Raw genomic sequence first — 24,401 nt, forward strand, 5'->3', positions numbered from 1 at the left:
AGCACTATTTACAATAGCCAAGACATGGAAACAAACCAAATGTTCATCGACAGATGACTAGATGAAGAAGTTGTGGTACACACACACACACACACACACACACACACAAAGGAATATTACTCAGCCATAAAAAAGAATAAAATAATGCCATTTGCAGCAACGTGGATGGACCTGGAGATCCTCATTCTAAGTGAAGTAAGTCAGAAAGAGAAAGAAAAATACCATATGATATCGCTTATATGTGGAATCTAAAAAAAAAGGCACAAATGAACTTATTTACAAAATAGAACTGGCTCACATTTTCTTGTTAGGAACTCCACTTCCCTGTGTGTTTCTGTCTTTTTTTTTTTTTTTTTTTTGGCAGTATTGTCTGAAGCTCATTCCAAGTGGCTACCTACATTCAAACATCAGAAAATTTTATACTCTGCACCACTGGCCCATTGCTGTTGTAGAAATGACTTGTTGCCTTTTTCTGCCTATAATGCCTGCCTCTAAGTTTTATACTGAAGTGCTCCCCAGAAAGCTCCTCACATGCAGTGGGTAGTCTCTGAGTTATTCTGTCAATAACAGTGTAAAGTAGATCAGTAAGTTATTACTCTTCTGTTAATAACTGACCATTAATAACAAGGCTTTGCATTAATTGAAAACTTGTGACTAGAAAACTTATCACATTTAATTCATTAGTTATTTCATAAAACTTTGTCTTCAGTTTGACTTATCACTGTACCCCTAGAGATAGGTAAGGTGTTTATTGAGATCCACCATAGCATTTGGATCTCATTCAGTATTAGGAGAATAAATGAATACATTGTTGAGAGCTTTTAAGTCTGCCAGCTTTACATAAAATACTGTTTGATGAATTACCAACAAATTTGTAAATGCTCTTTTCTATAAAAATTAATTCTATATGGATGCCACCCTGATGACCTTACAGTTTATTTGGAGATAAAAACCATAAGCAGACAAATAAAAGCACCACCAGCAAGTTGACATTAGAGAAAGAGTAAAGACCATGTTGTGGCAGTTCAGAAGAGGGATTATGATCATCTAAGAGAAGCAAGAAGCTTCGGAGGGAATGCAGTTTGCAAACAGAGCCTTGAAAACTAGGTACGATTTCGTGTGTGAGAAGGGCTCTCGTAAGGTACAGCATAGACTCTGGAAATGGGCCCCCCGGGTTCAAAATCTAGCTCCATCTAGTAAATTTAGCCACTGCCATGGGTGAAATCACTGGGTAAAAATGGTGATGGTAATAGAGTCCACTTTATAGGTGTGAAGCTACCCCTGGCTACTGTATGGATGTTTCCAATAAGGCACAACATGAGGTCACCTCTAGTGACCGATGCTCTAGATCTTACAGTACTAGGAGACTTTAGTGAATTGGGGTATGGAAATTATTCCAACAGAGGGAAAAGGAAATGAACATCAGCTCTGCCTTGAACATGTGAACCTAGACACTGCAAAGGGCTTCAGCCACCCACTGGGAGACCCCCTTCCTGCCTTCAGTGTGGACGCACCCGATTCCCGGCAGTCTCCCTACCAGCTGGCGGAAGTCGCCGCAACGTTTGCAGCGAGAGTAGCCCTCATACACCTCACGCGGCAATCAGCACACTGGACTAGGGTGTAAAACCCTGGGAGGGTGAGTGATGAGAACTGAGGGTCTAGATTCTGAGATCTGGGAACCTGTGTTGCTCTGGCAGAAACCCCTCTCATAAACATAACTTCCCTTCATGCCTCCGGGAAATGTTTTACACAGGATGTGATGGATTTATGGGGAAGAGTACCTCGTCTGAGCTTCCAGGAGGCACCCACGCAGAGCCCAGTGCTTTCTTACTCACGCACAACCTTCGAGGGTCTGCAGCTGAAATGGCATGCGGTTCCTGACACCCAGCAAAGCATCCCTCATTATCCTCACTGAGCGTAGCGCTGTATTTCTTCCGATCTAAGCTCTTTCTATGCTGAAATTTCTACCCCAATTTGGCCTCTTATAACAAGTGCAAAGACTTACATACATTTTGTCTGGTTCAATAACCTCTTGAGGAAAATAGTAGGGCTATAGAAATGGCAAGTAGATGTGCTTTACAATTAATAGCACCATAGTATGTCCTTTTGTGCAGCTCCGTCACTGAGCAGCACTACGAGAAATTATTGGCTCCAAACAATAGGTATCTTTGTGTTGCTTTCCCTTCAGTTGTTTTAAAAAAGTGAAAACCAGAATAGTATTATTTATAGATTTAACTCTCTGAGAAATTAGAACTTGCTTACAGGGCAATCGTTTCAGTCAAAATGAACATGAAACTCATTTTAAAAGCTAGGTTTACTTGAAGTCATTGTACCCTCTGAGAGTAAAAAATTTCGTATTAAAACTGGTATCAATGTTGTGTTATAAAGGTTATCATTTTAGCTTGTAAAAAAAAGCTGTGTTCATTTTAAAATTCATTATCCTCCAATAAATTCTTCTCAATGAAATATTTATTTATACGCCAAATTTTCAAAGAAGGAAGACAAATAACTTAGTCTGTATCGTTGGAGTTGGCTGATTTGGTTTCTTGCCACTAAAGAAAAAAACTCCTTTGATTACTAAAACTGCTTTACTTTGAAGTGAACAAGAGAGGGCACTCATGTATTTCTATATAATCGTCCATAATTTTTTTAGCTGTTAAAGGATTGACTTTCACAAAGCTTAATCCATTTTTCAAAGGATTAGGAAAAAACTAAACTGTATAACATTAACATATTAACATTAATGTATAGCATTAATACAAACATACCACTCTTTTATAAATAAAAGCAAGCAGAAAAAGATAATTTGGGGAAGATTGCTGTGTACATCACTTGAAAAGAATTTTGACAAGCAAATGCCAATACGCTAGAAACATAAAAATCCCTTTCTTCTAAGCTTGATTTTAATTCAGTCTGAAAGAAGCAAACATTGTAAAATAATACAATTTGAAAAGAATGAGAAAGTTTTCTTTGAAATCAAAATTTGGCAGATGCTAGCTTTTGACTTGAAAAGATTCCCTTTTACTGATAACATGGAGTTCAAAGTGCCAACATTTATAACTGAAAACAATAGGATGGTCTCAGTCCAGTTCCTAAGAGAGGTCTGCTCTCTTTCCAAGGGCAGCCTGATGCCTCCATTGAAGCAGCCCACTGCAGGGAGGCCGGAGCCTGGAAGGACACTAATGCTGCAGCTCGAGAGAGAGGTGAGAGGTAGCTGTCACTACCAGCTGTGGTTCCAGCTGTCACTTCTTGCCTCCAGCACCCCTCTATTCCGTGTCCAGGCCCCCTCCCTGCAGAGGCTCAGAGAGCTTTGCATCTGAGTGGATGATTACACGTTTCCTGAAATCGCTTCACTGCTAAGTGTTAAATATAAAATCCTGGTGAAAGTCTTCAGAAAGATTTTCCTGGTGGACCTCAGAAGCGAAGGAGCCTGGGGACAGCATCCTTATCCAAAGATCAAAATGTGAGGCAAACAGCCAGCAATAATCAGAAACTTCAAAGCAAAGAAAGAAATCAGAATTTTTTTTTTCTTCTAACGATAAGGGATTAGTCATTATTATCTTTCCCACAAGTATTTGGTTCAGAGTTGGAGAACAAGTCATAACTTTTGCTGCCTTTAAATAGTCTTCATGTTTTTCAGGTCTTAAAGTGTTACCTCTTATAATGCAAAACACTCGAAACCACAGGGGAAACAACACACTCCCCAGTCAATTTCAAGTTTTTTTTATCAAGACAGAGCGCTTCGCAGAGAGGTCGACACATTTGTGAATTTGATCCTTTGCTTATTGATCCTTACACGGTTCTTTTAAATTGTCTTAATAGCGGCCATTACTTCTGACACCTCATCGATGGGAAACGAGGATTCAGGACACAAAGAAGCAGTAGTGATGTGAAAGCAAGCTCCATTTACTCATTCAGGCTTACAACAATGGGCAGCTGGAAACACTGAGTGAATGGGAGTGAAGTGACTCCACGCATATACAGAGGGTTTACTGAATGTTCACCAAGCACACAGGATCAAGAAAAGAAGAGAACTCAAAGAGATGAGAAACAGAATCCCCATGACACAGTCTGTGGCCACCATTCTCAAATTTTTGGTTGCAGAACGCCTTGGCACTCTTAAAAATTATTAAGAACCCTTAAGAGCTTATGTGGGTTATATCTTTCTCTATATATTATACTAGAAATTAAAATAGAAAAAAATTTATTAATTTTATTTTAATATTTAAACAATAACAGTAATAAATATTTTATTATGCAGAATGACTATATTCCCCCCAAAGTTACAGTTGACCCTTGAACAATGCAGGTTTGTATTGCACAGGTCCACTTGCACATGGATATTTTTCAGTAGTAATACTATAGTACTACACGGTCCACAGTTGGCTGACTATGTGGATGCAGAAGAACTACAGATACAGAGGGCTGATTATAAATTAGACCAGGGATTGACCCTCACGTTGTTTAAGGATCAACTGTAATCATGAGAGTAAAGCTGTTTTACACATTTGAACATCTTTTAAAGATCTAGCTTAATAGAGTGGAGCTCTCTTATCTGTATCTTTATTAAATCTATTGTGATCTGTGATTTTGGTTGCAGGATATGAAGAAAATTTGGTCTCGCTCAGGTGGAGAAAGGAGGAGTCTTTAAATGGCCATTTCACATCATTGTGAATAGCTTTCTTTTATACCACATCAAACTTCAAAAAGTGGTCGTTTCTTAAGATTAGTTGCCATATGGACCTGAAACCATAATTGTGAACTTTTCTGTAGTCTGTTACATTGGCCTGTCTACACCTTGAACGTATTTTTCATGGATGATTTTTGTATCATTGTGACTTGTTATTTGGAACATATTGGTCCATTCTTTTATGTAGATCTTCCAAATGCAGAGTGGAAAACTCCACTGTACACTCATGAGAAAATGAGCTTTTAAAGGCACATGGTCTATTAGCATTCTCAAAAGAATTGTTTGACTTCATGGACTCTCTGAAAAATGTCTCCGGGAGCCCCAGAAGCTCACGCTCTTAGAGGATAGCTGTTCGAAGGTCTTGGTGTGTTTTTTTTTTTTCCTATCTACAGTTTAAACTCATCTGCTGCCCTTTCTATTCTTATCAGTATCGTGCTATTACCATTTTGACCTTTTGAGTCACCAATATGCCTTTTCTCATTTCAGAATCTTTACTAACTTCTACTCAGCCTTTACTAAAGTTTTAGTTTAGATGCTACTTTTTCTAAGAATCTTACTCTAACTTTCCCTAATGTGAGGTAGGTGCTCTGTCCTATAGATATTAATCAAAACAATGACTTTATTTTTCTGAGATTTCTAAATACATTAAAATCCCTCATGAGCATGTATCATGACTGTCTGAATCAGTATGTGACTTATGTGTTTAATAAATCTGTTTTTTTCCATTTTAAAGAATAATAGTCAAGAAATAATAGTATGGGTGTAGAGGTAAAGACATGGTTTTCTTCTGCATTGAATTCTACCTCCTTTGGTCTGGTTTTGGACTCTTGATAGAGTCCAAGTACGTTATGTGGGATTTTCTCTTTGTAGGAAAATGTAATCTCTCTGTTAAATCTTCCCATTCTTCAAGGAACAGGTCAAGTTATACTTTCTCTAAAAAAATTTATAAGTGTTCCTGACCACCCATCCAACAGCTATTGCTCACTCCTTTGAACATACATCACCCTAAAATATTTTTATAGCACTCATTTGGCAACTCATCATGTGTTTGTTACCTTATAGTAATGGTTATTTTGGGTCCATATTTTCCCCACAAGCTGTGAGCTTCTTGAGAGTAGTAACATGTTCTCTTTATCTTTGGAGCCTCCGTGTACACTTCAGATTTCTGGACACACAGCAGATGGTTAGGAATTGATTTTGACTGATTGATTTGTCATTGGGATCTTAGCCTCCTGGAAAGGACCATCCCAAAGTAAAATATCATTGGTTTTGAATTTGTAGTACAGCATTATTTTACTCTTTAATCTGGAGAACCTGCACACAGCAAGGCAATATTTCTTCACATAAGAAGAAAAGCATGTCCTGGCTCAAATTCTTCTTGAGTGTATGTTCATTAACTGGAAGAGGTCTGCATCCCAAATAATGTTTTTGGGTTTTTTTTGAGATATCTGATTAAGTAAGTGGCAGTTGCAAGTGACAGAAACCCAATTCAAAATGTCTTAAGTAAGAGGGAAATTTATTGGCTCATCCAAATGTTAAGCCCATGGGTGGAGAGATTTGCATGCAAGCCGGATGAAATCCAGAAGCTCAAACAATAATAGAAGCTTATCCACCTCTTGGATCTACCCAAACATTTATTTGTTCTTTCATCTCTCTTCCTGTTGGCCTCATTCTCTCATGCCTTAGTCAGAATCTCAAGGACACTCAGAAGGTCCCTGCTAGCCTCATTCTCTCATGCCCTAGGATCTCAAGGAAGCTCATGAGGTCTCTGTGCCTTACAGCCTACAGTCCATAAGGAACAGACACACTCTCTCTCTGGCTTCCATATTTGGAATCTCAGTGGAACCACTCTGGCTGAGCTGAGTTCATGTGATCACGTTTTAGACCAATCATTATAGATAAAATATTGGAGCACCATGGTTGGATAGCCCCCAGCCCTACACCCCATCCACCACTGTCATTCCCAGACTAGCCATAACCAGACAGGACGGGAATGGCCATAGAAGTCTAACAGAAATTAAGATGCTAGACTGAAAAAGATTATAAATATTAACTCTGTCAGGGTTCACAGATTTCTCTGCAACAGTAATAAATTAGTATTTGGTCAAGGCAAGAAGGATTTAAAATTGGATGGAAAGAGAAAAATTTATATTTGGATTATCAGTTAGGAAAAATATTGGTTACTTGGGGAGAAAATATTATACATAGACAGTGTATTTGAAGTACCTAAAATGGTCCTGACATGAAGCAGGTGCTTATTACATGTTAGATCTATTATTCTCTATAATGTTATTATTTTTCTCTCCTCTTTTGCCTCCTCTCTGGCAAAAGATGAGGCATAAACTGGCCAGCTGTAAGATATTAAAGGTCCAAATATGCCTGTCCCCACCTGTTCTGTTCACTCTTGCTCTAAACTGGAGCTTTTTAACCTGGGTTACACATTAAAAATACTGATGGCAGCTGCACTCTTAACAAAATTAAAGTCACAATCTGGGATGTGGACTCAAGAGTGGTACTTTTCTAATTCCCCAGGTGATTCCAATACAGAGCCAAGGTTGAGAACCATTTCTCTCAATTCTTTATTTTTTTTGTATATTATATACATATTAGTTGTACATCATGTTGCTAATATTCACCAGCTTTTGGGTCATTTCTGTACTAACCATGTCTCTTATTTTCTGTGTTCTGATGGTTTGACATCTAGGGCCTTTTTGACCCTGGAGGCACTGCCTCTCTCAGAGTTAGCCAATTCCTACAGATGGTAAAGAATTCACCTACAAGAGTGCTTTTCCAATACTAACCGACCAGTCCAGGGCCCACACCCCACCCACTTCCTTTATCAGGTTCTCACACTCTGGCCACTGTCCACCTGCTCTAGTCACTCCTAAGCTGGGGACCAGACAACTAGTGACAGCTCCTGTGTCTTAAATATGCTAAAACTATTCAGACCAGCCAATCCTAAGCCTGCCTATCGGGCCTCACCTGTTCCTCCCTGCAGGAACCCCAGTAAAGCTTCAAGGCCACAGCTGCCCCCGCTTCCTGCCCCCTCACCGATTCCTCCCCACGTGGCCTCCCATGGCCTGCCATGCCGCCTCTACTCGGGAACAGAGTAAGATGTAAGATGATCTCTTCAGTGGCAATCATGTCCTGATCTGTCGGCCCTACTACACCTTAAATTTCTATCAAGGGACAGTTGACCCTTGAACAACACCAGGGTTAGGAGCACCGATCCTAAAATCCACATATAACTTTACAGTTTACTCTCAGTATCCGCAGTGGCACACGGGTGTGTTCAACCAACCGCAGATCATGTAATACTGTAGTATTTACTACTGAAAAAAAATCTGTCTGTAAGTGGATTCTCACCGTTGAGATCCGTGTCGCTCAAGGGTCAACTGTTCCTTCTTTGAAAACAATTTCCCTCAGACTGTAAGCAGTTCGAGGGAAGGAATTACCTTTCACGTTTTCTTAGCGTCCTCAGTACTTAATGTAGTGTGGTTAGTGCTGGTTTTCCAATAAGCACTTGTGACTTGATTCAATCCAGGATCTTTGGATTTAGGATATTACTGTGTTCGACTGAAAATAATTCACTGGAAAAGCCCAAATATTTACTTAAACAATGTGAATTGCAATCCACTACAGTTCTTCCAAAAGAATTGGTATAGGACAATGAAAGATTAAGATTAGAGGCTTCTAATTAACTCTGTAGAGTTCTTCCCTTTATATTTCTTATTCATGTTAAAAAAACAAAAAACTGGGCTCATGATTTGATGTTTTAATAGCCTTTTAAAAACAGGCTCTCACCTGCCTTGAAAAACCACATACATGAAGCCAAGAACAGGTTAAAACCTGGTAACCTCATTAATACCTTTAGTGGGGGCCAGAATCAGGTTAGGAGCCAGTCATCTCATTACTACCTTATTGAGTAGCCAGGCAAGGGATTAATGAGGTGGCTGAATTCTAATCCACTTCTGGTGCAAGCAAAGACATAGTGTTTAAGGCAGATTAGGACATGTTGTAAAAAATCCCCTGTAGACATCAGACGGCAGAAACAGTATGGTTACAAGATTGCTAAGAACATGAATGCCTTCTTACCATGTTTCAGACTTACAGCAGCATTTTGCTGTATTATGTCGTTTCACGCACAGAACAACTCTGTGCGAAGGATTCTATCATCATCATTATTTGATAGGTGATGAAACCAAAACTCAGAGAGGTTAAGTAACTTATCCAAGGTCACACAGCAAATAATTGGCAGAAATTGTCTGCCTTCCTTTAGTGGTGTCACTCTCCTTTCCCCCTTCCCCAGCCCTGGCTTATTGTTTTGAGAACACTCTCGAGGTGATTTTTACGCACAGCTGGGCAGCAGAAGTACTGAACTTCGGCAGTGCTTTATAAACTGGGGGTCATGATACATTTGTGTATAATGAAGTCAGTTTTGTGGTCTGCAGCAACTATTCAAAAATTAAACAGACTAAAATAGAAATGATCAGAGTCCATCACATGCAATAAGGGTAAATACTTTCCATGACGCATATGTGTATAGACAGGATCTGGAGGAAGATTTTCTTGCTGTGTGATTACAGGTTCAAAACCATCTGAAAAACACTAGTTTGGGGTTGTGCACTAGTAATAGAGGCCGAAGTAGAGCGGAGTGCCCTGCTTTGGGAGGAGAACGCTATATTGTTGGAAATATCTCTCTAGCCAGTGTCTCTTTGGGGAATCTTTGATGAGGGGTGAGGAGGCAATTAAGAGCTGCAGGAACGAGACAGTCTTCTGTAGCAGAAACTGCTGCGTTAAGAAAAGAATGCCTTACTCATTTGTCCTTTAAATGGAGAAACTTTCATGGTTTTTGTGGTTACATTTCTCAGCTTGTTAGGCTGGAAGTTTTTCAGCTCACATAGCTCATGTGGAGACATGAGACTTTGATTCTTACATGATGAACCTGAGGGAGTCTGCCTAGAGTGGGCGTCTGTGAGTTACACTCTAATGCCCTCCTGGCAATGGACAAGATGTTTCCTGATTCCTGCAGCTGCCTCTGACTCTGGTTTGAACCAAAACACTATCAGTTGCAGAACTGATACCACTAGAAGTTTTAATACGAATAAAACTAACATGGTTCAAACCGATGAATAAAATCAGTTCTACCAAATGTTGCAGGTTATTTTTTTTCTGAATAATATTTCTTGGTACTTGGGCAAGTTGGTTCCACTTGGAGCTTTATTTCAGGGAGTTTCTTTGAATTTTTCCCATTTAGAAGGAACAATGCTGAGTGCGTACAACCTGCCATACAAGCCCACGCTGTCAAAACTGAGGTTCAACAAGGTAGCTGTCACTTAAAAACAAAACAAAACAAATGCCAAATGCCTTTTATTTTCCCCCTTTTAGAAGAAAGGAGAAAGTTAAAAGAATTAAAAGCAGTTTGTATAAAATAGATAAGCAACAAAGATTTACTGTACAGCACAGGGAATTATATTCAATATCTTGTAATAACCTATAATGGAAAATAATCTGAAAAATATATATATAACTGAATCGCTTTGTTGTACATGTGAAATTAACACAATATTGTAAATCAATTATACTTCAATTAAAAAAAAACACCAGGAGGCTTTTAAAAATAATTAAAACACCAGGAGGCTTTAAAAATAATTAAAAAATAATTTCAAATGTTGGACAAATATTGCTAATGGTGTTCTCCTGGAAGCTTTATTAAAGTCCTATAAACATGTTGCCCAATAATTTCTCACTTTGCCAAATAGTATCTTCTCTTCTAGCTTGGTGTGTGCACAGGCCCCCAGGACTACCTATACATGTCCATTCTGACTTAAACGTTTTATTAGCGCTGGTGCCTGGAACACTTCCTGTTTCCCCAACAAGGCTCCTCCTTGCAGAATAGGTACCCATCAAATTGAGGCTTTTAAGTGGAACCATGATGGGCAAAATATGACATCATCTTATTCTCATATTTTGAAAATTGTTATTAAACCCAGGACACTGGGTTAAGGTTTGGAGAAGTCAAAATTAGCCCTCTCTCTTCCCCCCATCCTTCCTATCCCCATCCCAGGTGATATCATACCATCTGTGAAGATTATGTTATTTATTCCTTTCAAAATTGTTAACAAGCATTAAACTAAGTTGGAATATAATGTGTTCTGTTAGAAGTGAAACTTAACAATAACAAAAGAAAAAAATACTGAAACAAAAAATACCAAACAACTGCGGGTGTATCAAGAATCCAGGACAAAAGAAGGAAATTGAGCAGTGCATTCATGCCTTAATTATAGAGTAGAATCTGCTGTAGCTACATGATGCCACTGAATTGGCTCCTCCACTGTAAAGTTCACCCTTGAGTGTTGCCCCAAATATCTATATTCTGTGCATAACCCTGAAACAGTTCTTACTAGGCAGGATCATAATTGCTTTTTTATTTGTTGGATTTTCTAATTTCTTGAAGAGAGAGATTAGATTATACCTGATTAATCTTTGTATCCACTGGCTGGTACATAATAGGTGCTCAATGGGTATTTTTCAGTCAAATAATGAGCTCAAACACACATACACATTATATATGCCTTGTATGCAAATACATTATACATATATATGTACATATACACATATACATACATATATAATACTATATCATTTACTAATAATGAGATAGCCCATTAAAAGCATTGTCCCCCCAGAAATATGTGTGGGTTTCTCAAAGAGAAAAATTGCCAACACTATCAAGGTACAAAGGAGGACAGGAAATGGCTTTGAGACTGCAGAAGGCACTGTCCCTTTAAAGGGGAGTTCTAACAGTTCTGGGTTTGAGGAATAGCCCCCGTGGAATGCATGTGGTGCCAAAAAGAAAAAGAGTATGTGGATTCTACCCCCATGAGTGGTGGCTCCTGGAAATTTCAACTAAAAGACAGGAGGACTTAAAGCTGCATCTTGGGAGCTCATGTGTGGGGCAGCTTTACCAGTTTACCAGGGAAATGGAATCATCCTTCACAGCGGTGGACAAGTGAGATCTGTCACGATGTTTAGGAGAATAAAATGCCATCTGGTGGTGAGAAATGATGAGAAGGTGGCTTAGACAGATGGATGTTCTCCTGCTGTTGAGTAAAATGAAGTGAGCCTTTTACAGCAGCCCCTAGAGTTTTCAGGTAATTAAGAAATGGGTACAATACTGGACTTCCTGCTAACACGGCATGTAAAGACCAAAGATCTTAATGAAAAAATAGAAAGATGGCGATTGTGCTTGTAACTAAAGAGATGTATGTGTGTGTATGTGTGTGTGTCTGAATTTGCCAGTTACCAGTCAGAAATACACAAATAAACTTTACTTACGTGACTCAGAATTTCACTTGAAAACAGAAAGAATGATAGTTTCCAAAGTGTCTTTCTCTAGCATATTTGTGAGGAAGATGAAACCCTTTTGGAGCTAAGTATGGATTTTTTTAAAATATCGGAGCCTTATTTTCTATGAGAGTTGCTGAATCATCACTCAACTACTTGAGAAAAGTGAAATTTTTTGTCAAAGCAGAGGGCACACAGGGAAGTCTGCAGTTTGCTGGGAATCGTAATTGCTCGAGACGGAAGGAGGTTAAAGCGCTTATGCTCCTCAATACATTTGACGTTTCAAGAACCTTCATAATAAAAGAGGAAGCAATTCATCTGTGACAATTATTTCATAAAGAAGAAAGCAGTTATATTTTTCTTGGGGGAAAAGTTGTTGTCAGATTCAACAGTAAATGGTCTGTGGATGAAACAGAGCAGGGAGGGAGCGGGGGGAGGAGAATTGGGAGCCAGTGGTCAAAGGGGAGCACTGAGGCCATAGGGGCGGGAGACCCAGAGCCTGGAGGAGGGAGTCTGAGGCAGCACAGAGGCAGGTGGTGCCCAATTTTTCCAAGGAAGGGAACTGGGTGATGACGTCAGCTGAACAAAACATGATCATAGTGGCCAACTGCTGCCTACGAAAAGCCCAGGCAAACAGATGTTATATTTACAGTTGGGAGTAAAACCATCGTCATGTGTCTTATCCCCATTTCCCCTGTTAATTCCATCCTCCTAAATGAGAGGTAAGGCTGACATGTGCAATAACAGGAGTTCCAAATAATTTCAGAGAAAATGAAATATTTACAAAAACGAGTGCTTGATGGGGCCTATTTCTCTAAGTAACCCATGGATGGTTCTAGGCAATAGGGCATAGACTCTGTCAAGAGCGTTTGAACTGAATCAACAGATCACTAAATGTTTACTGTTTCCTAGTGAAATGCGGGCACTGAAGTCAAACTGCACCTCTGTTCACTACACTCACGCTGAACTTCCTAAATATTATCAGCTTTCACCCTCATGGGAAACAATTATTTGTTCACAGATCCGTCTTTCAACTAAAATTGGCGGCACAGGTAGATAAATGCTATCCCTGAGTAATTATTATAGCTCCGTTATCTTTCACAATGCTATATATACAAAGTAGCTGCTCCTACGTTGGGTGCAGGTATATTAACAAGTACAATATCTTCTTCGATATTGATCCCTGTGTTATTATATTACATCCTTTTCTGTCTGTTATTATAGCCTTTGTTTTAAAGCCTATTTTGTCTGATAGCCCTCCTTCCCTATATATTTTAGATACAACTTTTAAATGGTCTTCCAATACTTATATGTGATCTATCCATTTATTTAGGACTTTAAAATAATTTGTCTCACAGACATTTTGTCATGTACCATATACAAGTCTTGCCCATATTCTGTTAAATTGTTCCTACATATTTCTTATTATCGATGCCATTCTAAATGATATTTAAAATTTATAATTTCCAATTTTCGCTTGTACCTAGAAATTAAAAAGTGTTTTGTCTTACTTTTACATTCTACAAACCTGCTAAACTCTCTTACTATTTCCATTTTGTGGTTTCCTTAGGATTTTCTACATAGATGATTGTATTGCCTGTGAACAAAAATAGTTTTATTTCTACTTTTGCAACCCATCAAGAAAGTCCGGTACAATGTTGAATAAAAAGGATAAGAGCCTTGATTTATTCCTGATTATAGGAAGAAACTGTTAAGTGCGATGTCATGGGTTTATGGCAGATGGCTTTTATCAAGTTGAGGAAGAGCCTTGTATTCTTAGTTTTCTGAGATTTTGTATCATGACTGAGTGTTGAATTTTGCCAAACACTTTTTCTACATTCACTTAGAAGTAATATGTTTTTCTCTTCTTCTGTTTTTCTCTTAGTTTGTTAAAATGTTAAATTGTGTTGATTATTTACCAAATTCTACAGCTCTCCCTGGGATGAATGCTGCTTAGTAATATTAAAACTCATTTCTGGATTCCATTTGCTAACTTTTCTTAAGGATTTTACAGTCAAGGTCACAAAGTCTGTTGGTCTATAGCTTTCTTTCCTTGTGATGTCTTTGAATGGTGTTGGTATCAAGGTATTTCAGCCTCACAGATTGAGTAGGGAAGTGTCTCTCATAGGGTCATTTGAAGAAAACAAATTCTATTACTGCTATAGATTCAGAAATAAACAATATAAAGTGAGATTGGAATTCTGTGTTTAATAATATAATGCTTTACAATATACACATTATTATGTTTCACACAAAAGATATGTGTGCCATAATGTAAAATTACAAATGAACATCAAAATCAATAAAGCATGTTATCTGGATATTTTTGTTATTGTGAATTCCATGGAAATGAGTTATAAGTCAAAACAACCTGAAAGAGAAGCTCGCTTGTGTAAACAATTTAATAAGAATATTTTGAAAGCAAAGCTTATGTTACATCAAAAAATAGGAATGGGTAGGGTGTAGACAGGGAAGTAAAGATATGTTGGCTATCTCATCTTATACAGGGTAGAGTTAAACTAAACCTTTCATTCCTGGCTTTTACATTTATAAAAACAAGATTAAAAGATGTTTTTATAGTACTTAAATTTTATTACTAGTAGAACGAAAAGCAGCTTATAGAGCTACTAAATTTCTGCAGAGTTTGAAAGAAAATAGAAATGGTCCATATGTTGTGGGGTTGTGTGTGTTTGTGTGAGTGTGTATGTATCCACACATACATACCAAAATAAAATAAAATAGAATAAAATGAAACAAAATAAAACTCAAGATGAGAATTACAATTAGAATTTGAGAGAAAATCAATTTTACTCCTCAGTTAAATAAAAAGATAATCATATTTATTTTTAGGAAAACAGCTATATGCTTTTTAAGCAGATATTGTAAAGATAAATGTCAGGGATAGTTAATAATAATCAGAACAAGCGATACTCAAGAATTATCAAGCAATTCAAACAAAAACTTGTGGAAGTTAGAATGCAAGGCAAAAAACTTAGGCAGGACTACAGAGACGTGTCAACAAAATGTATATACATAAATGAAGAAAAAACAATGACATATTAATAGAATGAATAAGCTAGTTTCAGGATAAAGCAAAAAAAAGAAAAAAAAAGCATTAGAAAAAAATTAACCAAACACAGTGGTTTGGCTGTCATTACATACCCGTTTGCGCTTTTAACAAGTTGAAATGGCTTAAAAATAAATGTGTATAGACATTTTAAGTTATATAGTTACTGAATTTAAACCACGGTGTTTATGTATATGTAACATACTATATCACAAATCATAGCCTGTAACCTACTTAAATATTTTAAACTTTCCACTAAAGAATAGTGTAATAAACCTTCACGTACCCATCATTCATCTTCAGTAACTGTTCATTCCTAGCCTAAATCACTTTCTCTTACTCTGGATTATTTTAAAGTGAATCCAAGGCATCATACCATTCCAACTACTAATATTCAATTTTTATCTCTAATACCTAATTTGAATAACATTATTATGTTAAAAAATGAACAAGTAGTACTAAATGTGATCAAATACTTTTAGTGATTAATTTTCCCCCAGTTCTATCATAACATTTTCAAAAAATTTATTTGTTAAAATCAAGATGATTGCAAATCAAAAAGAAAGTTAACAGCTACAAGCAGGAGAATCAACTGTGTACTCAAACACACACACAAGCAAACAAGTTTATACTGTGCAGCACAGGGAACCATATTCAGTATCTTGTAGTAGCCCAAGGTGAAGAAGAATATGAGAACGAATGTGTGTATGTTCCTATGTGACTGAAGCATTGTGCTGTACAGCAGAAATTGACACAACATTGTAAACTGACTGTACTTCAATAAAAATATATTTTTAAAAAATTTGCAAAACAATGTTTGCAGGTAAAGTATCAGAAAAACACACACACACACAAAATTCTAGAAGGAACTACATCAAAATGCTAACAATATTTATTGCTGTACGATGAAAGTAAAGCTTTTAAAATTGCCTCTTTATATCATTTAACAATTTTCTAAATTTCCTAGTAAGTATGCAAAAGACCATCGCAGCCATTCATTATCATGACTAAATTAACGATGCATTTGTTAAACAAGATCAGTTTAATCTGGTTAAGAATGGTAACCAATTTGTTAGTTAACTATTGGCTATGTTTTTTTAGTACATTAATTTGTGTATGATTTGTCCATGCGTAAAATACAAGGAGAAATAGAAGGGATCATCAATAAAAACAGAGTTTTTCAATATCATTTTGTCCCTAAATGGAATTTTAATGCATAGTCCCCATTGGCCATCATGCTCATGAAGTTTCTTAAAGTAAATCTCCTTCACCAAGTACATTGCATTTTCAGATTTATTGCAAAGTGCAGTTCAGAAACAGTTAAAGTGATGTTAGTAAAATATATATATTTCTATTACTATGCTATTTATATCCAAGAAGCTTATTTTAGGAAATAGTCTAGATACTCTGAGGTACGTTTGAACCATAGGTCTGTTTCATGTCTCGTCCCTGCTACGCTGGTGTTCCTGCATGGAACTGACTGCGCTTAAACTCCTATATTTATTTTTCTGTCCCTGAGCCCTGTCTGAGGCTTCTTAAGATAGTGTTACAAGAATCTTCCAGACAGACTCTCTGGAAGCATCTCTTGTTTCTGTGGCATTAAGAGGCACAGCGATTCGGCAGAGAGCAAAATTCAAATATGTGTGGTTTCTCCCATTCCTCCTCTTCCTCCTTGTGTAGATCCACCACACACACACACGCACACACACACACAAAAACACCTTCTTTGTTCTCTAAGGATATGTGATGACTCAAAGGGTCTAAGGACATTTCATGTTATATCAGCCTCAAAGCTTAGGCTGAGGAGAAATACTTCAGGGAAGAAAATAGAGATACTCTACATATTCCAACCCCTTTTCTCGATGCCCAATTTTCTCACAATACTACTCAGTTGGTAATCTAATGTGTTGTCTTCCCAGGGGTTTACAAATTTAAAATTTGGGTTTGAATTTTTATTGCAAAGAAGAGATACTTGACAAAACTTCAGTTCTACAATTTGAGATTCAGTCACAAATAAGTTGGGGAAAGAGAGTGTGCTGGCATTGGTATGCTTAGGGCCAGCAGGAGGGAAAATTTCCACAGGTTCTCCTGAATGATGCAATGTCAGTAGCAGTAAATTCTCCAGGGCCTGGGTAGGACAACATCCTAGCTGGTGAATCTTCTGAAACCCTACTCTTTATTTCCAGTATGTTTACTCACCCAAAGGCACACACTGAGTATACGGCAGAGGTTTTGAACAAAGAGGTCTGGGTGAATTTCCATAGCTTGCCTAATCTATTGCTTATGTGTATGATTTAAGGGGCACCGATAAAGATGGACAACCCCAATCACTATTCTGGCCTGCCATGGTGTCTGCAAGAAACACCGTTAGGGTAACTTCTTTGAGTTATGGCAGTTCAGTCTTAATGGGAGGAATAACATTAACCATTTATTACAACCAATTAAAATATTTGTATTGTTTAGTTTAAAAGACTCACTGGCAGTCACCTAGAAGGAATGGAGCACAGAACACATACATTTCAGAGGAGAAGGAGGGAGTCAGGGAAATTGTGTGTTATTTAAGGGGCATTGCAAGGAACAGCCCTGCCCAACCCGGACAGCATGCAGGTGGAGGTTTTCCTGAGAGAGTGCTGTCTGATTAATTAGTTCATTCAATGTTTTGCTTACCTTCTCCTGGCAAATTCAATTCAGTGTTGTGCTCTTCTTCAAGAAATATTTAAAGTTTGGTCCATTCTCCCACTGTCTCAGTTTTGGTTTCTCAGTTACGTTTCTCTAATATAGTTTATCTTTATGATCTGGTGATTTCAAACCACAGAAAATAGTTTGAACATGAAACAAAGTAAGTGCCTTTGGTTGAATAGATTGTAAATATTTCCACATAAAAATGAGATGTTTTTATGTTTTGAGTTCAAGTTAGATGCAAGGTGTATAATAAGATATACTAACCTGAATGTGTAACACCCTTGTTTGTACAACTGAGCCATAAAGTCTGAGGGATACGTAAACACAGGTAGGTATTAGCTGAGCAAGACCTTTATGTGGGCTTGTTTCTGGAATATGACTTTCTCTAGTCTGGGAACCCTGAATTTGACTCTCAAATAAACCCCAAAGAGAGGAATGTGTCGAGAGAAGTTAACTCCCCTGGAACTAATGTCTCAATTTTTCTTTGAGTGCTACTTAATCCACGCTCACCAAAGACTTAAACCTACTACAGACCTTTGAAACAACAATGAGGGGAAAAAAGGACACAAATGAACTTATTTACTAAACAGAGAAAGATTCACAGACATAGAAAACAAACTTATGTTTATGGGGGGAGAGGGGGGTGATAAATTGGGAGTTCAGGGTTTTCAAATACTAACTACTATACATAAAATAGATAAGCAACAAGGTCCTACTGTACAGCACAGAGAACTATATTCAATACCTTGTAATAACCTATAATGAAAAGGAATATGTATATAAATATAAATGAATCACTATGCTGTACACCAGAAATTAACACAACATTGTAAATCAACTATACTTCAACAAAAAAAATTTTTTAAAGGCTTTCTAGTTTAATATGGTAAGTTAGAAATGCTGGTTCATGGCTCCAATTCCCAATTCTAACTCTTTCCCTTGACTTCTAGCTGAAATGTGCGTGAATGTATTTTTTAAAGACCAAAAGTGGTGTCGACCTTAAGGAACGAAGAGGAAATACTGTGTCAAAAATTCAGGGTAAATGGACAGTAATTATATTGTTTTCATAGCCCATGAATATATCCAATTTTCCCGATCCTGAACAGGAAAGACTCTGAGCTATCCACTGTCTGTGCTTGACTCTGAGAATACTGGCAGAGCCCAGCTCACACAGACTTCAATCTGGGTCTTTTTTTTTTTTTTTTTTTTTGGTCTTTATCTAAATCACAGTGAGAATCTGTAGAAGAGTTTTAAATAAGAGAGAGATTTACACTTTCAAATAATCACAAAGGCTGCTGTTGGTTTGTAAAACAGCAAGAAAGTGTTCAAGATTGGGAAGGATGATTGCATGGGAGACTGGAACAAATAGAGAGTTTTAGGAGATAAACCAGGAGGAAATAAAATGGAGATGCCATGAAGATTGATTGACTGTGAGTGGGTGGCAGAATAGGAGAAGTCAAAAAAGAAAATAATAAACACATGCTTAGCTAAAAGCTGTTAAGAAAATTATTTAACTTAACACAGTGACTCTATTTAAAAATAACAAAAATGGGGGGAAAAAGTCTATTAAGCAAGGAATAGAAGGAAGCTTCCTTCTAGAGACAGACAATATCAGTCCGAAAAAAAATAGACACGCTCAGATAATACAGTTTCACAAAATACAGTTTGATACACTATAGTTTCACTGCTAAGATGCTTATTCATTCAGTATTTAGTGTTTCTGAAATCAGGAGTGTCCTACAATGACAACTTTAACAATTTACTGGCCATCAATTAAGATTATGCCATGTGCTATCTTAACTGTATAGAACGAATCTATCTTTTAGGAGAATTGCTCAGTCTCTCATTTCTCTCTTATTTCCTTTTCTTGCTTAGATAGATAAGATTCCCCTTTTAAAGTCAAATGCTCCTCTGTTAGTCTCCCAAGACTATCTTCTTTCCATTGTGTTTTAATTCTGTTTAATAAAGTCAGACAGCTACAGAGTCAAGTTCCACATTTCCTTCTTAATAGTTATGTCACCTTGATCAGATAATTTAACCTATCAGAGGGAAGGGGTAGCCCAGTGGTACAGCACATGCTTAGCATGCACAAGGTCCTGGGTTCAATCCCCAGTACCTCTATAAATAAATAAATAAATAAATAAATAAATAAATAAATAAATAAATACATAAATACATAAATACATACATACATACATACTATCCACTCCCCCCAAAAAAGAAAATAAAAAAAAAACCTATCAGAATTTCAATTTCATCATCTTAAAATGGGGTTGAGTGAACACCCCATATTCCAGAGTTGTTTTGGTGTGTGGAAGGATGAATTTATGGAACATCTTACATTATAACTGATGAATTATAGCTGTCCCATAGATGGTAATTATTCTTATTTCACCAAGATGTCCTGCTATCATGATATGCTACAAATCAGGGAAGGGTGTTAAAACATATTAAAATCAACTTAATATGTACCAAACTACTCATGAGATCACCTCCACATTTTTCCATGGCAGCTTCATTTCCTGATTGCATTATTCTCGTGAATGTTATAGACATTCCATCATTCTTTGATTTCCCCCATCTCACTAGGATTCTAAAATCTTCTCTGTTGCTAAGTCTCACTGCTTCTATTTCCAAAACGTTGCTTATATTTGTCTCTGCATTTCCATTTTCATTCATTTTTATTCAAGTCGTCATCACCTCTTAACCAACAGCAACTTTAAATCATTGCAGTAGTCACCTAAACTGTGTTACCCACTTCTAGTCTCTCATTATCCCCTGGCAGCATCTGTCCCTCCACCTGTGGCCATGTCGCTGTATACCATCACACAAATTTTAGAAGGTTCCCGATAAATAGTCAAACTCACCATTTAAGCCCTTCCACCTCCTGGTTACAGTTGACCCTTACACTCTTACTTCCCATTAGTCTCCTACAAGGTTTTCCTATCTCAACAACACTAGACTCCCACACATCTTGCATTTTCTTCTGTCTGAGTCTTAGCTTTTATTTTTCCTTCTGCCTGGACATCTCTTCTCACTAAAAGCAACAAGTGAAATCCTCCTTCTTACTTAGGGTTTAGCTACAATGCTTGTTTTAAGGTGCTTTTTTCTTAATTCAGCCCATTTGACCAACTGTAAAGAAGTCTGTCTTCTCTGAAACCCCACAGTACTTCAGACCTCACATGTACCCCTTAACTTATAAGGATTTGCACTGTGACTTTACAATTAAATATGAAATATCTCCCTGATTCAGGGTTTTTATGAAACTTGAAAGTACCCTGAGAAGCTGATCATTTTGTGCTTGTTCAAAAAGACACTCGATAGAGTTTTGTTTTTGTTTTTGTTTTTACCATTTATTTGGAGGAGAAGAAGTTAAACCACCATCATTCAAAGTGTTCTCTAAAAATTCAGCCTTGGATCCCTAATCATATTTCACTTTGTAAACAAACGTCAATACACTTGTCTTAAAGATAACTTTGAAGGTAATCTATTATTTAAGTTCCTTAAGAATGTTCCTCGCCCTACATCCAAACTGCCTTATCAGAAGTTTTTTTCTACCACTTATAAAGATTTCTGGTATATACACTGTCTTTATTTTATTACATGTATTACGCCCCAATGATGTTTTAGTACCCTATATAGACCTATGTCCTAGGCAAATTACTTGACTATCTTATTTCTGCTTATATTTTGATCTCTGGAGAACTTTCAGGTGCTGAAAACAATTATTGCAGAAAAGATTCCAACTCTTTGAAGCAAAATAATGTCATTAAATAATTGCATGCTTTTAGTTTATACCAATTCAGCCAATACCTCTTTTGGGGGTGGGCGGAATGTAAGTTCAGTGAACATCTGAAGAAGATACCTGATGAAAATGAGTGATGGACGCGAAAGCCAATTTCATTCTGAGTACCAATTTATCGCCTTCCTTAACAGTTGTAGCCCAACCTGACACATCTTCCTCTCCTCACTGATGGTTGCCATTTTAGTTTTTTATTATTTTATTGTGACATTTAAATTTCTGGATATGAACTATATTCATAGTGCCAATGTTACATGTAAATGATAAACTCTTCCGAAGAAATTTTAACATGCACACGTACAATGTGTGTATTTTAACTGGGGTGCTGCAGTATTTGTAGTGTGATACAGGGATGAAAACAGTTCAGATTAATGACTCTCTCTCATCTCCCATTTTGACAGCCCCTTTTTCAAAGCACTAGTATTACCCACTTAGAAAGTGGATTGATGCCAATGCTCAGAGCATTACTTCTTCCTTCAGCACACCAGATGGTACTGAAAATTCAAAATATTTTCTACAACAGCTGTATCTTTGACAACAAAATTAATACCAGCCGAAATACCACTGCTCTGTGTAGAGAATAACGATTAGGCTCTTCAGTCTAACCTAACGAGCCACCTTCTAGGGTATAGCAAGAAACAACCACCCACCCAAACCAAAAACAGAATCTGATCTGCTCTTGCTAGATGCCAATCAGGTGTTCTGTCTGGTATCAAAAACCAGTAGTGCAACCCCGAGTGCATTTATCATGGAGCAGCTGCTCCTCTCAGAATGTGAATTACACCTTCCCCTGAAGCAACCATTAATCCATTAACACATTTTTACCACTAAGCTTTCCCAAAGAGCACAGTATTTTTTATTTTAAGCTCTGTCTTTATTTGTTTGAGGAAATAAATCTTTTAAGGAGGATTTGACTAGAAGTTAATCTTGAAATTCTTTAGGTTCAAATAATATTATCTTTTTTATTAAAAGATTTAAAAGATCATGTGAGGAATACGAGGACTTTAAGCCCAGTTTAAAATAAAGCTTAAAATATGTAACTGAAATCCAACCATCTGATTAACCTGTACATCTGATTTGTGCACATTCACAAAAATATTAAACAAGTTATGTGTTTGAAGGTCAGAGAATCAGAAGGTAGAGATGATGATGGATATTAGACTAAGTGCAAAGGTAATTAACTTAGAGTGTTAATAAACACCTGCAGGGAGGTGGAATGACAGTAACAAGAATTTAATTCCTTTCCTTCATTTAACTGAGTAAAATAACACACTATGTAAGCGTTTTATACAGTTGTAAGAAAATAAAGTATGCAAAATTGTAAGCTTCAAAAGTAACGTTAGGTGGATGCTATTAGCTTTCCAAGAGAAATTTTGATTCAACGAAAGACTACTTGTTAGGTTATTTAGTGATCTGCTCCTTTGAGTTTAAGATGTGTATGTCTCACCTGAAGTCAAACACATTGTTACAGTCGAATAGATAATTTTAAAACTAACTCGATTCCAACAAAATCTAAAGAGAGGAAGTTGCTGGGGGACTTACATAAAGTATAGAGTAGGGAAATATTTTTATTGGCATTTTTGTCATTAAGAATCAGAGAAATGGACTCTCTCAGATATATTTTGAGTGATAATTGAATAACAATCAGTCAACTATTCTTGATAAAGAGAGTGAAGACAGCCAATTGAAATTTTAAGATCAGGGCTCCTCAACCTCAAAAGTATTGATTTTGAGGCTGGATAATTCTTGCTGCTGGGGGGAGACGCCCTGCCCTGTGCATTTTAGGATGTTTGCCATCACTGGTTTTTCCCCACCAGATGCTAGGAGCACCCTCCCATTGTGACAACCAAAAATATCTCTAGGCTTCACCAAATGTCTCCTAGGACATAAAATCTTTCTCATTTAAAAACTACTGCTTTAGGCTGACAGTTTGCAACCCTTTGGTAGGGATTTTATTTAGGTGGATCAAAATAATGACAAGAAATATCATCAGACGTAAGCTCCTTGAGGGTGTGGACTATCTTTTCAACATGACTTCTTAGTACAGTTCTTGTCCCCAAAGAGGCAATTAATAAAGAAGGAAAATTACAAAATCAAGCTGAAGGAGAATTGCAAAGAGTGCTAATGTGCATCAGTAAATATCTGGGGCATATTTGTGATAATGGATTAGAAGGGTGCTAGACAAATGAGGAAAAAAGCATTTAGCTGAATTCAGGTGAATTTATAGATATGGGGGCACCTATCAGGGATTTCATGCACTATTTTAAACATGTAAAAGCAGTTCTAATTTGCTTAGTTTGCTGGCTAAAACCTTGGTTCAAAACTGGTACTAGCTGAAGATAACAGTAGGATGTATCAGGAGTCTGCCTCCCTACCTAGAAACAAATTGCACTGGCAATTACATCTTCAGATGTAACTGTTTTGGAACTCTGGAGTCTATTGAAGGTTTGCAACTTTCAAGGAAATACTTGAATGGTAAGTTGTAGTTAATTTTATTCAATTTTAGCCCTCAGCACAGTAGCAGCCACCTTTCACCACCACATCCCCCCTCCAAGCCACGTGGCAGGCAGCTGCGCACATGTTCCTGGAGTAGCTTGCCCACAGCTTGTGGGATCCAAGTAGGGAAAAAAGGACCCTGTCCTCTAAATACTGGGGATCTGTGCTCTCATTTCTCCTTCTGATCATAGAGGTGCAGACAAAAAGGCAGGCAGCCATTGTTGCACCTCCTCCATTGTTGACAGCACCCCCCACCCTGCTTCCGGGTGAAGTGATTTCCAAGGGACTTAAAGGGCCAGTGCTCTTCCCTTAACTTC

The 24,401-nt window shown here is 37.3% G+C and overlaps 1 long non-coding RNA gene across 2 annotated transcripts in view; it reads right to left on the bottom strand.

Annotated features, from left to right (window-relative positions):
• The window catches only part of LOC140700429 (uncharacterized), a 98,290-nt gene that overhangs the window by 38,128 nt on the left and 35,761 nt on the right, over positions 1-24,401 (bottom strand). The gene's annotated exons all lie outside the window — the stretch shown is intronic.

Source organism: Vicugna pacos, chromosome 12 (genome assembly GCF_048564905.1).
Source record: "Vicugna pacos chromosome 12, VicPac4, whole genome shotgun sequence".
NCBI classification, from domain to species: domain Eukaryota; kingdom Metazoa; phylum Chordata; class Mammalia; order Artiodactyla; family Camelidae; genus Vicugna; species Vicugna pacos.